This window comes from Malaya genurostris, chromosome 1, assembly GCF_030247185.1.
Source record: "Malaya genurostris strain Urasoe2022 chromosome 1, Malgen_1.1, whole genome shotgun sequence".
NCBI lineage: Eukaryota > Metazoa > Arthropoda > Insecta > Diptera > Culicidae > Malaya > Malaya genurostris.
In genome coordinates, this window is record NC_080570.1 from 108335349 (window position 1) to 108345057 (window position 9709).

Consider the following 9709-nt stretch of genomic DNA (forward strand, 5'->3'; position numbering starts at 1 on the left):
GTATATGACTGTTGTTTATCAATGTTTATCATATTGTTTGTATCACGATAATACTTGGATTGTATTTCATTCAGTAGCTTGTCAATGATGAAGTTATAGTTTTGCTATAACAATCTAAAATAATAAATGTTATACGATATCACACAGCCAGGTTTAATTGCTTCAGCAACATCAATGTATTGAACTCATCAGAATTGGACATTATTAGCATTATAAATGGCAGTTACTTAGAAAATAAACAATTTCTTACAATACCCATGTCATTATATTCTATTGTATTGTATTCGTTTTAATTTCAACACAAAACCCAATACTGCTTAAATTCGTGTGATAATTTTATATGTAATTTTTGCTCACGATATAATGCCACCGTGCCCATCGCAAGCAAATAAAAAAGATGCGGAAAAGTTTATGTAAACTTTTTCAAATTTCGGTTGTTTTAGCTAAAAATTTATAATTTTGAGTTGCGTTTTCAGATTCTTTGTTAAATTTTGCTACAAACACTACTTTTCAGTTTTAAAATCATCCCCGTGGAACGGAACAGTAACCGTTTATACATTTCAAAAACCAATTACGGCTCGGCAAAGCAAAATTTCAAAATTCTAAGAATACTTAGTTATGATAAATTTGATTTCGAAAACTTAAGTGTTTTTGGTTTTTCGAAAATCGGTCTAGTTTTTGAATAATTGATCAAAAACGCGATTTTCGCATTCCGCTACATTTCACCTTAAGGTTTCGATTCTTACCTTATGATTACTGATTAAATGAAAGGTTGTGCCACGAAGGGTTCTTTTCATGTGGAAGTTGAATAAGAAATAGTATTACTCAGTCAATATTAAAAATCGAACTTTAATTTGCTCCTCAGATTTGCTTCTCCTCTATTTTCAGCTCACAATTATTCTTATATTTGAAAACTCTTTCAATATAAACAGTCACATTTTACATATACAGTTTTGTTTGTTTGTTAGGTATCTCGTACTCATAGATCTTATTATGGCTTCATCAAATTCAATAAATTACCACTTATTCCGGTCAGTTTGGGTTTGTTCAAAGCTAATAGCGCGAAATTCTACCGAGCGCATGTGACCTTCGGTGCAGTGAACAGTAGAAAATACACGATTGTATCCTCTTCCTTTGCACGAATCAAGCCTCATCGTGGCAGGTTTATCGCCGTCACCCAGTGGCGATCGGGCGTCATACTGCTACGGCGGGTTACGTAGAAGGCTTCGAAGAAGATTGCGGTAGTGAGGGGTCGTTTTAATTACTCCATTACTCAGTCGTCGCCGGATGGAGACGAAGAATGCAGGCAGCACCCCGACCTCCGAACACATTGTGATTGAGCAGTCAGATAACGAATGACTCATTCGCATGCTTCATTCGTCAAAAAACACGACCACGGGTCACCGCGGTATGTGATATGGTGACTGTATAGGCTAAAACTACAATGGGGTTCCGTTCATTTTTTTTATTCATTTGGGTTACCTTACGGTACATTGAGAAATATCGCTGCTATTCTTGGTGCGATTGAATTGATATTTAGTCAGTGGTGTAGCCAAGGAAACTGTTGGGCGATCTAAATGAAAAATGAAACATTTCTAGTATATATGTGTCAGAAAGGTTTATCGTAAAAAAATCCATAATTATCCTTCGAAGTCGATAATTTTATAATTGAGTAATTAATTTCCTGAATAATTCATTGATAAGATATTACCTTTGTACCAAGGCAACGAATCAATTGATACCACTCTACAGAATGACTGATTGCTGCAAATTAAATACGTTCGGTTTCCAGCTGACAGAAAAGTTAGATTAAATCGTCAAAGTTGCACAACGAGTTTCGGTTCCGTACTGTGACTCTTTATCATATAAACAAACAAACTTTCCACCGACATATGATAACTAACAACCACGCTGTTTCTCTCTCTCTCTCTCTCTCTCTGTCTACTTATAAAAGTTCAGTTCGCAATTCAACTTCAACAATTGACGAATGACCAGATATGTAAGTGGTCGAGCGTTGTCATGATGGAAATGAACACCTCTGCGACTCATCGGGCCTGGGTACTTTTTCCAACGTACTGAGTACTTTTTTAATTAGCTGACGACTGATAATTGATAATTTGATTCAGAGCTAGAATCTCAAAACTGATCTTTAATGAATGATGTATTTTGAGACGGTTGAAATTTTTGACTCAACGATCGTGTTTGCTTCACGTTATTGTAAATAACCCATACTTTGAACATGAACAGTTTCAGCAATGAATCGCAAATATCAATTTACGAGATTGATCGAATTTCAATAAAGAACCAAAAAAACGAGAATTTTTATTTATATTCATGTTTTTGTGATTTTCAATTGTTGCAAACCCCGAGTCACCAGGTGTGCCAGTTAAAAATGCGGGCTTTTTTTTTATTGGAGATATATGTTGATTGTGAATAAAAAATTCATGACATCTTATTCAAAATATTTGTCTTGGGAAGCTACGCATTTTTTCTCCTACCCAATCACAAACACCTCGTCGAAAGAACTGCTAATCTTTTAATGCGATCCAGTCATGAAGTAGTTTTCAACACCAGAGAAAGTAGGGAGTTTCGAGCCACACTTGGATTCTGAGTGATAGCTGACCCGAAAATCGTAGTTTTCCAAAACATTAGAAATAAAGATTAAACTGATATTTGATATTTGTTAGCTGACATTCAGTTCGTCTCACGTGTTTCGTTTTTGGATATGGTAAAAGTTACGAGTACTTTTAAATCGCTTTACTACGATCATACTTTGCACAGGTACGTGTGTTTAAACAAGTTCGATTGTCTACGCATATGCGTATCCTAAATATGCTCACGTATTTCTCATATTTGTGGAATAAAGCAGTTTTTGTGCCTGCGTGAAACGTTGTTTTCGAGTTTTTTTTATTTTAGTTTTGCAATCGCTGACTTTCCCATTTATACTTGAACAATTCCCAGTATCAATATTATACATAGTATTGATACAACAAATGCATGTGCGTGCTTCTAATTTTAAAAAGCGTGCATTGCTTCGTCATTTATTATATGTACTAACAGCGGAATGAATGTATACCCTCGTCACTGCTAAACACTCTCGCTTATGAAAATGGTAACAGGTTACACCCTCTATCTTGACTAGTTGATTGGGTGCGCGATTTCCAGAATCAATTTCACCGCGAGTTCACTAGCTGCGCTACCTTTGACTTGAACTCATTTTGACTTGTACTCTGTTTTGGTTGCGTTCGCTGGTAGCCGCAGAAACAATGCATTGTATTCAATTGCCCTAGTCGTTTGTTCATGAATTCATTCCACTGCGAGTCGGGTGGAAGCAACTGCTACGGGCGATCTGAATTCCTTTATTTTCTTGATGTTTCATTGCTTTCCCTTTTCTGCATTTGTTGATGCATCTAGATCATTTATGTTGCTCAAATTGACATAATTTAAGACAATTAGTCAACATAACTTCAGATGGGATGAGTCATAGATGATGATAAACAAAATACAATTGCAATAACTAATGTAAAATAATAATAAACACACAGAGCCATAATCATAACCCAAACAAATCGAACAACTGAACGCAATGCAAATGGAAATAGACATTAGTCATTCATAAATTGATTAATGATGAGATAATTGTGGTATAGAAAGAAACGCAAATATAAGTTTTCGGACTAAAAGGAAAACAGTGTACAATATATGAAATAATAGTTTTACTGAGGGATAAACTCAAATCTAACATACAGACTAAAAAGAGAAAGTAGATCTTCGAACATGTTGTTTAATATAAATTAGGGGAAACATCAACGAAACTGTTGTCATAGGAATAATCACATAAGTTATCAACATACACAAATGAAATAACGCTGCCCAACAGACAAAAAAAATCGTCACAGCTTTCACTTACCTTTACTGCTGAAACTAACGCTAATAAGAGGGAATGATCGAATAATTGTGTCTAATTTTCCAAAAAAAATGAATAACGGAAGATAAGACAACGAAATACTTAAATGGAATTGTTTGGAAAGAAACATTTTAACCACAGCCACATCTGCAGGATTATCGCCGGAGATGTTGACAGCTAGTTTTTAGCCTGACTACCCCACAAGAGGCGTTGTCTGGAGGATGCCTTGTAGCATACCCATATACCGCTTTCTCATTCATGACGTTTGTTACTTTTGCGTCGAATCCATTGCGAGATAAATGACAGATCGCTTGCTTTCTGCGGAGGTCAATTTTTTCGATACAGCAGACAAGACTTACTGCGGCATCAGATCACGTTTACGGTATAACACAAAATCAATAATTCTATTTCTACAACAGCCAATAATTGACATTGCGGACATACACTGTAGAGGCAGATTCCACATATTTCTTGTTTCATCCACTCTCCGCTCTGCACTTTTCGTTAGACGCGTCTACACTTACATTTTTTTCTGCTTCAGGAACCACTATCGTTGAACTGTTCTTCACGTACGCAAGAATTATGACTATTCTGCTTATGAACTATACAAATTTCACTACGATACAGCCACAGGCACCTTATTTTCCAACACCACCAGTCTCACGGTAGTAGAACACGATCGCAGATCCGTAACCGTTTCGAATTCTGCAACATAAACGCACAAAACAACTTCAACGACGGACAACGTTGAACTGTTGAAAAAACGGATGATGGAACTGAAAGCATACACGATACCAGGGATGCCAAGCCATATTCATGATAACATACACCTAAGTTTGCGCTCAGGAAGTAGAGGATTTCTTTGGCTATTCAACAAATGTCTATGATGACTACTGATATATGCAATCTTATTCAAATATCTGCGAAAGCGTTATCCCTGGTTATCGCAATCCATTTGTTAGATTGAGAAGAAATAGAGAGACTCATAGGTATATCTAAAAAAAATAAATATCAGAAGCAGGAATTCTGAAACTGATATAGGCTAAACAAACAAAATGAGAAAATTTGTTGCAATTACTCAGAATAATATGAACGAAATTTCCTAAGCCTCAAGTCTAAGAAACTCAGTGTAAATCAATCAAATTCTGCAACCTCTTAATTTACCGACAAATCTGCAAACCTGGCATCCTTGGTCATAAACCAGATATGGAAAGCAAATAGAAAATTAATGATTTCGTTTGACGTTGCACATGTATTCGTTTTGCTTCATGGGTTGATCCCACCAGACCCTGTCGGCTTGGAGCGATCTCAATCTTCAGTTCAGCAACACCATCGCACGGCGTCTCATTCAACATGTCATGTCAATTGTATGGGTGCGCAGTGCTGCTATTTTGGCGCGTACGAATTTGACATTTCTCTCCCCTACTTCTATGTACGTGATTCGATGCGGACTCGCCTGACAGCGCCATGGTCGCATAAAAGGATGTTGCCAAAGATTTGTTCGGGAAATGTGAGAGCTGGATATCTTGTTAATATAATGTCTTTGATCCCACCCAATCGCAGGGTTACCATATTCACAGATTTTTCAAACTTTTTCAATACTTCAATACTACAATAGATTCTGTCACAGATGTTTTATACTTTAGAAAAAGAAATACAGACTATCGAGATATTTACACCAACATTTTCACAGATTTTTTATGAAGTTTATGTATCACCGATGATAAACAGGTTCTTTATTTTGAAACTCAAATTTTCATTCGGCAGCTCTGCCCAGTGTACCAAGACAATTCTCGGTTAATTTTTCAAAAGGGCGTATAAGCAAATGACAGTTTCTCTTTGTTTACTCTCTCTTCTATTAATTACCAAATGGTTTCCACGTTTATCACCCAACTCTTTGCATGAAATGATACCCGAAACATTCGACTTTCAAACAGAATAGTGATATCAAAGAAAATCTTTTTAATCACATCACAATAATCGAAAGAGAGAGTGATTAAAGAGAAACTGTCACTTGCTTATACGCACCGAGAATTTGTTGTCGAGCAGAACACGAGACACTATAATCAAAGACATCATATTAACAAGATATCCAGCTCTTCCGAACAAATCATTGGCAACATCCTTTTTTGAGACCATGGCGCCCTCAGGCGAGTATGCATTGAATCTCGTACATAGAAGTAGAGAAGAGAAATGTCACATTCGTGCACGCCAAAATAGCAGCACTGCGCACCCATACAATTGACATTATATGTTGAATGTGATGCCGCGAGATGGCGTTGCTTCACTGAAGATTGATTTCGCTTCAAGCTGACAGGGTCTGCTATTATTTAACACTCCAAATACCAAGCCTCAAAAAAAGTTGGAACGGTAACTTTAAGCTGTCATAGCTCAGCTGTTTTTCAACGAATCTGAATAAATTTTTCACCCTCGAATTTTGTGAAGTTCGTAGATTGATTCCAAAACTTTGTAGCAGACGATTGACAAAGGAAAACCAATGAAAATTTAATTTATCCCGTTCCAAGTTTTTTTCACGCGCCTAATATGCCCTATCTACTTTCCAATTTTCTTTCCTTTGGCATAAACGTCGCATAGAAAATATTGAATACTTCAACTTTACCGAGTCATAACTTTGTTGTTAGTCAACCGATCTTCAAAATTTGTTCACCATTGGAAAGGTACTACTTCCACAAATAAAACGCACTGAAAAAAACTAAAAATAGGGTCGTCTACCCAAAGTTATAATAAAAACTGTAGATAGATGACCTAAGAAAAGATGAGACTTTTTACAATGATCGTAAATATCTCGAAATTCAAAGCGATGACCTATATATTTTTATACATCATTCGATTGCTAGTAATACCAGCTACAATTTTCGCTCAACTACCATTCCTGCACAATCAAAAGAAAACATTAAACAATCGATGGATTTATAAATATATATGAATTTTTCATTTTTTTCACATGTTTGTATATAACTCAAAAATTAAAGCGATGACATGTACATTTTTTTGATTCAGAGTATTGGAATCATTACCAGAAACAATGTATTGATGATCAAAATCATATATCCGTTCAAAGAATCTCAAGAAATTTGGTACAAATACAGAGAATTTCAATTATTGGGAAAATTTTGCAAAAAAAAAAAAACAAATCAAAACTTTGAAATTTTATGACATATATTTTTCTATTATTTTAGTTGGAAATTTATTATGAACAAAATTTACAAAAAAATTGAAACTTGGATTTCGCTGAAAATCTTAAAAATGTTGGTAAATATACCTAAACTCTAAAAATAATAATGTTTTTGTATTGGACAAAAGATCTAAACAATTTTTATGCACAACCCAAACGGAATGGTTAACTACTAAAATTAGGTTTTTTTTGTTTTAGGTTTTCCGTAAAATCTCAAAAAAACGGTAGAAGATCGGAAATTTCAAAATTTCTGATATATATTGCGTTCCAACGTTTCTGCAAATCAAAGTGAAAATATTGGAATCCGTTTTGATTTCATCTGTTTCAAAGAGACGTAGAATTTGTTTCTAATAATAAAATAATTTTTGTGACAACACGAAAATTTTAAATTATTTCAATATCTTTGTACAAAAAGAAATAGAACGTAAATTTATATGAATTCTATATACTAACCCATGGCCAAAGAAACCAACTACAATTAAAAAAAAATATTGCTCGATTTTTGTTTTACAAGCAATTAAGAACAAAAAAATATATCTTGAATTTTCCGCTATCCTAAACGACATCAATTATAATCGATAGAATATTAGAATTTAAATATCACAAACTTAGAATTATTTCGGAATGTATAGAATTCGAAAATTATTTGAATTTTCTATTAGTAAACAATTTAGAAAAAGTAGAATTCTGAATTTAGCACAAAAAAAATCATTCGAAATTAAGTAAAACTTGTGTCTATCCACCTAGTTGTGTAATGATGCCTTTCTCATATCTCTCTTATTCTCATATAAAAATGTATTCTTCAAACAGTTTTGTTTGATTTTTGAAAAACATGAAAGCTAGTGCATGAACTAGTGTAACCTACAAAATGAAACAATTCTCAAATCGGTTGGGCCATCTTTCTCAGTGAAGTGAGTTCCACTATTTCAGGCACTTATGAAACTGGAATCGCCCCGAAAATTGGCTTTGCAGCAACCTTTGCGATTAGCAACAACCAACCAATCTATTTGCAGCTTACAGTTGTCTTCGTCTCGAAAAACAACCTCTTCGTTTGAATGCTTTTTACTGAATGAAACCCTGCACCTATGTTATCAGAACTAATTGGCTCAAGTGGCATGTTCCCCTAGTTATTTGGAGATTCGTGCCTTGCGTAGCTTTTCATCAACTTCTTGATGGGAAGGGAAGGATAAAAGGAACATGGAAGGGAATTGAGAATTGGGTGAGGTGGGAAAACAGCACAAAACATAAAGAAATAAGTCGTCCTGCATCCCCGGAAGGATGCTAAACGATCTGAAGGTGCCAAAATGCACGGTTGATAAAACCTCCAACCACCGAGAGGCGTTAGAGATTTTACAAAAACGACACCATTCTGCATTCCCCGAAGAATGCAGAATGATTTCTTCCCGAATATGCACTTGAATTAATTTGACACTTTAGAAGACAAAAATACCTTATATAGCTAATAAATGACTGATACGAATATTTTTCAATGAAAAAACCCAATGTATGAACATAACTTAAAAAAATTTTAAAAAATGTCTCCTCCGCCTTTTTTTATAAACATGCTCGAAAATATTTTTTGTCAAATACAAGAAACGGATTTTTTTCGTTTTCCTCAATGTTAGATATAGCAGTTTGAAAATAACCGGTTTTGAACTAGTTTTGCTAATAACTTCGGTTCAGAAAACGCTACCTGAACACGTTTGTCATTAAAAAATTGGTTTTAACAAACTCTAAAAGATGTTCAAAGATACCTATACGAAAAGAGAAAAATATAAATGCTAGAGCAAAAAATCTGATTTTTTGAGGAACACCATAAGTTGCTCTTTAAAAATAGCTGTAACACTAAAACCGTTGCAGATACTACTATGATGTCCTCAGCAAAGCTGCTCGATATAAGTTTATCTACAATTTTGCCGAAAAATGCAGTCCTTTATCTCAATAAATCCGGAAAATAAGTTTTGGATCACCTTAATAATAAGAGCCACCCTAATACCATGTACATCGACATATGGCTTATCTTCACTGATCATTTGTTTTGAAGACATCATAGCTCTGAAGTATAAGGTTAAGCCATAAATGTTTTTCCCACTGGGCAATGCAATTTAACTCGGAAATTTTAAAATTTCCGATCTTTTATCTATTTTTTGAGATTCTACGGCAAACCTACAACAAAATCAGAATTTTAGTAGTTATCAAATGCGTTTGTGTTGTGCATAAAAGTTGTTTAGATCGTTTGTCCAATACAAAAATATTTTCAGAGTTTTGGGTTATTTACTAAAAATTTTAAAATTTTCAGTGAAATCCAAGTTTCAGTTTTTTTTGTAAATTTTGTTTATAATAAATTTCCAACTAAAATAATAAAATCATCAATACATTGTTTCTGGTAATGATTTTAATATTTTGAATCAAAAAAATGTACATGTCATCGCTTTAATTTTTGAGTTATATACAAACATGTGAAAAAAATGAAAAATTCATATATATATATTTATAAATTCATCGATTTCTCAATGTTTTCTTCTGATTGTGTAGGAATGGTAATTGTGCGAAAATTGTAGCTGGTATCACTAGCAATCGAATGATGTATAAAAATATATAGGTCA

The 9709-nt window shown here is 34.2% G+C and overlaps 1 protein-coding gene across 3 annotated transcripts in view; it reads right to left on the reverse strand.

Moving 5' to 3' along the window:
• The window catches only part of LOC131425365 (ras-related protein Ral-a), a 66919-nt gene extending 62240 nt beyond the window's left edge, over window positions 1–4679 (reverse strand). For 2 of the 3 annotated variants that reach the window (XM_058587204.1, XM_058587202.1), the window contains exon 1: window positions 4432–4679. The gene's annotated coding sequence lies outside the window, so the exon portion shown is untranslated. Of the gene's footprint in view, window positions 1–4351; window positions 4369–4431 lie in introns of those variants that run through there. The other variant, XM_058587203.1, reaches the window with a different exon arrangement.
• Between the last annotated feature and the right edge of the window lie 5030 nt (window positions 4680–9709).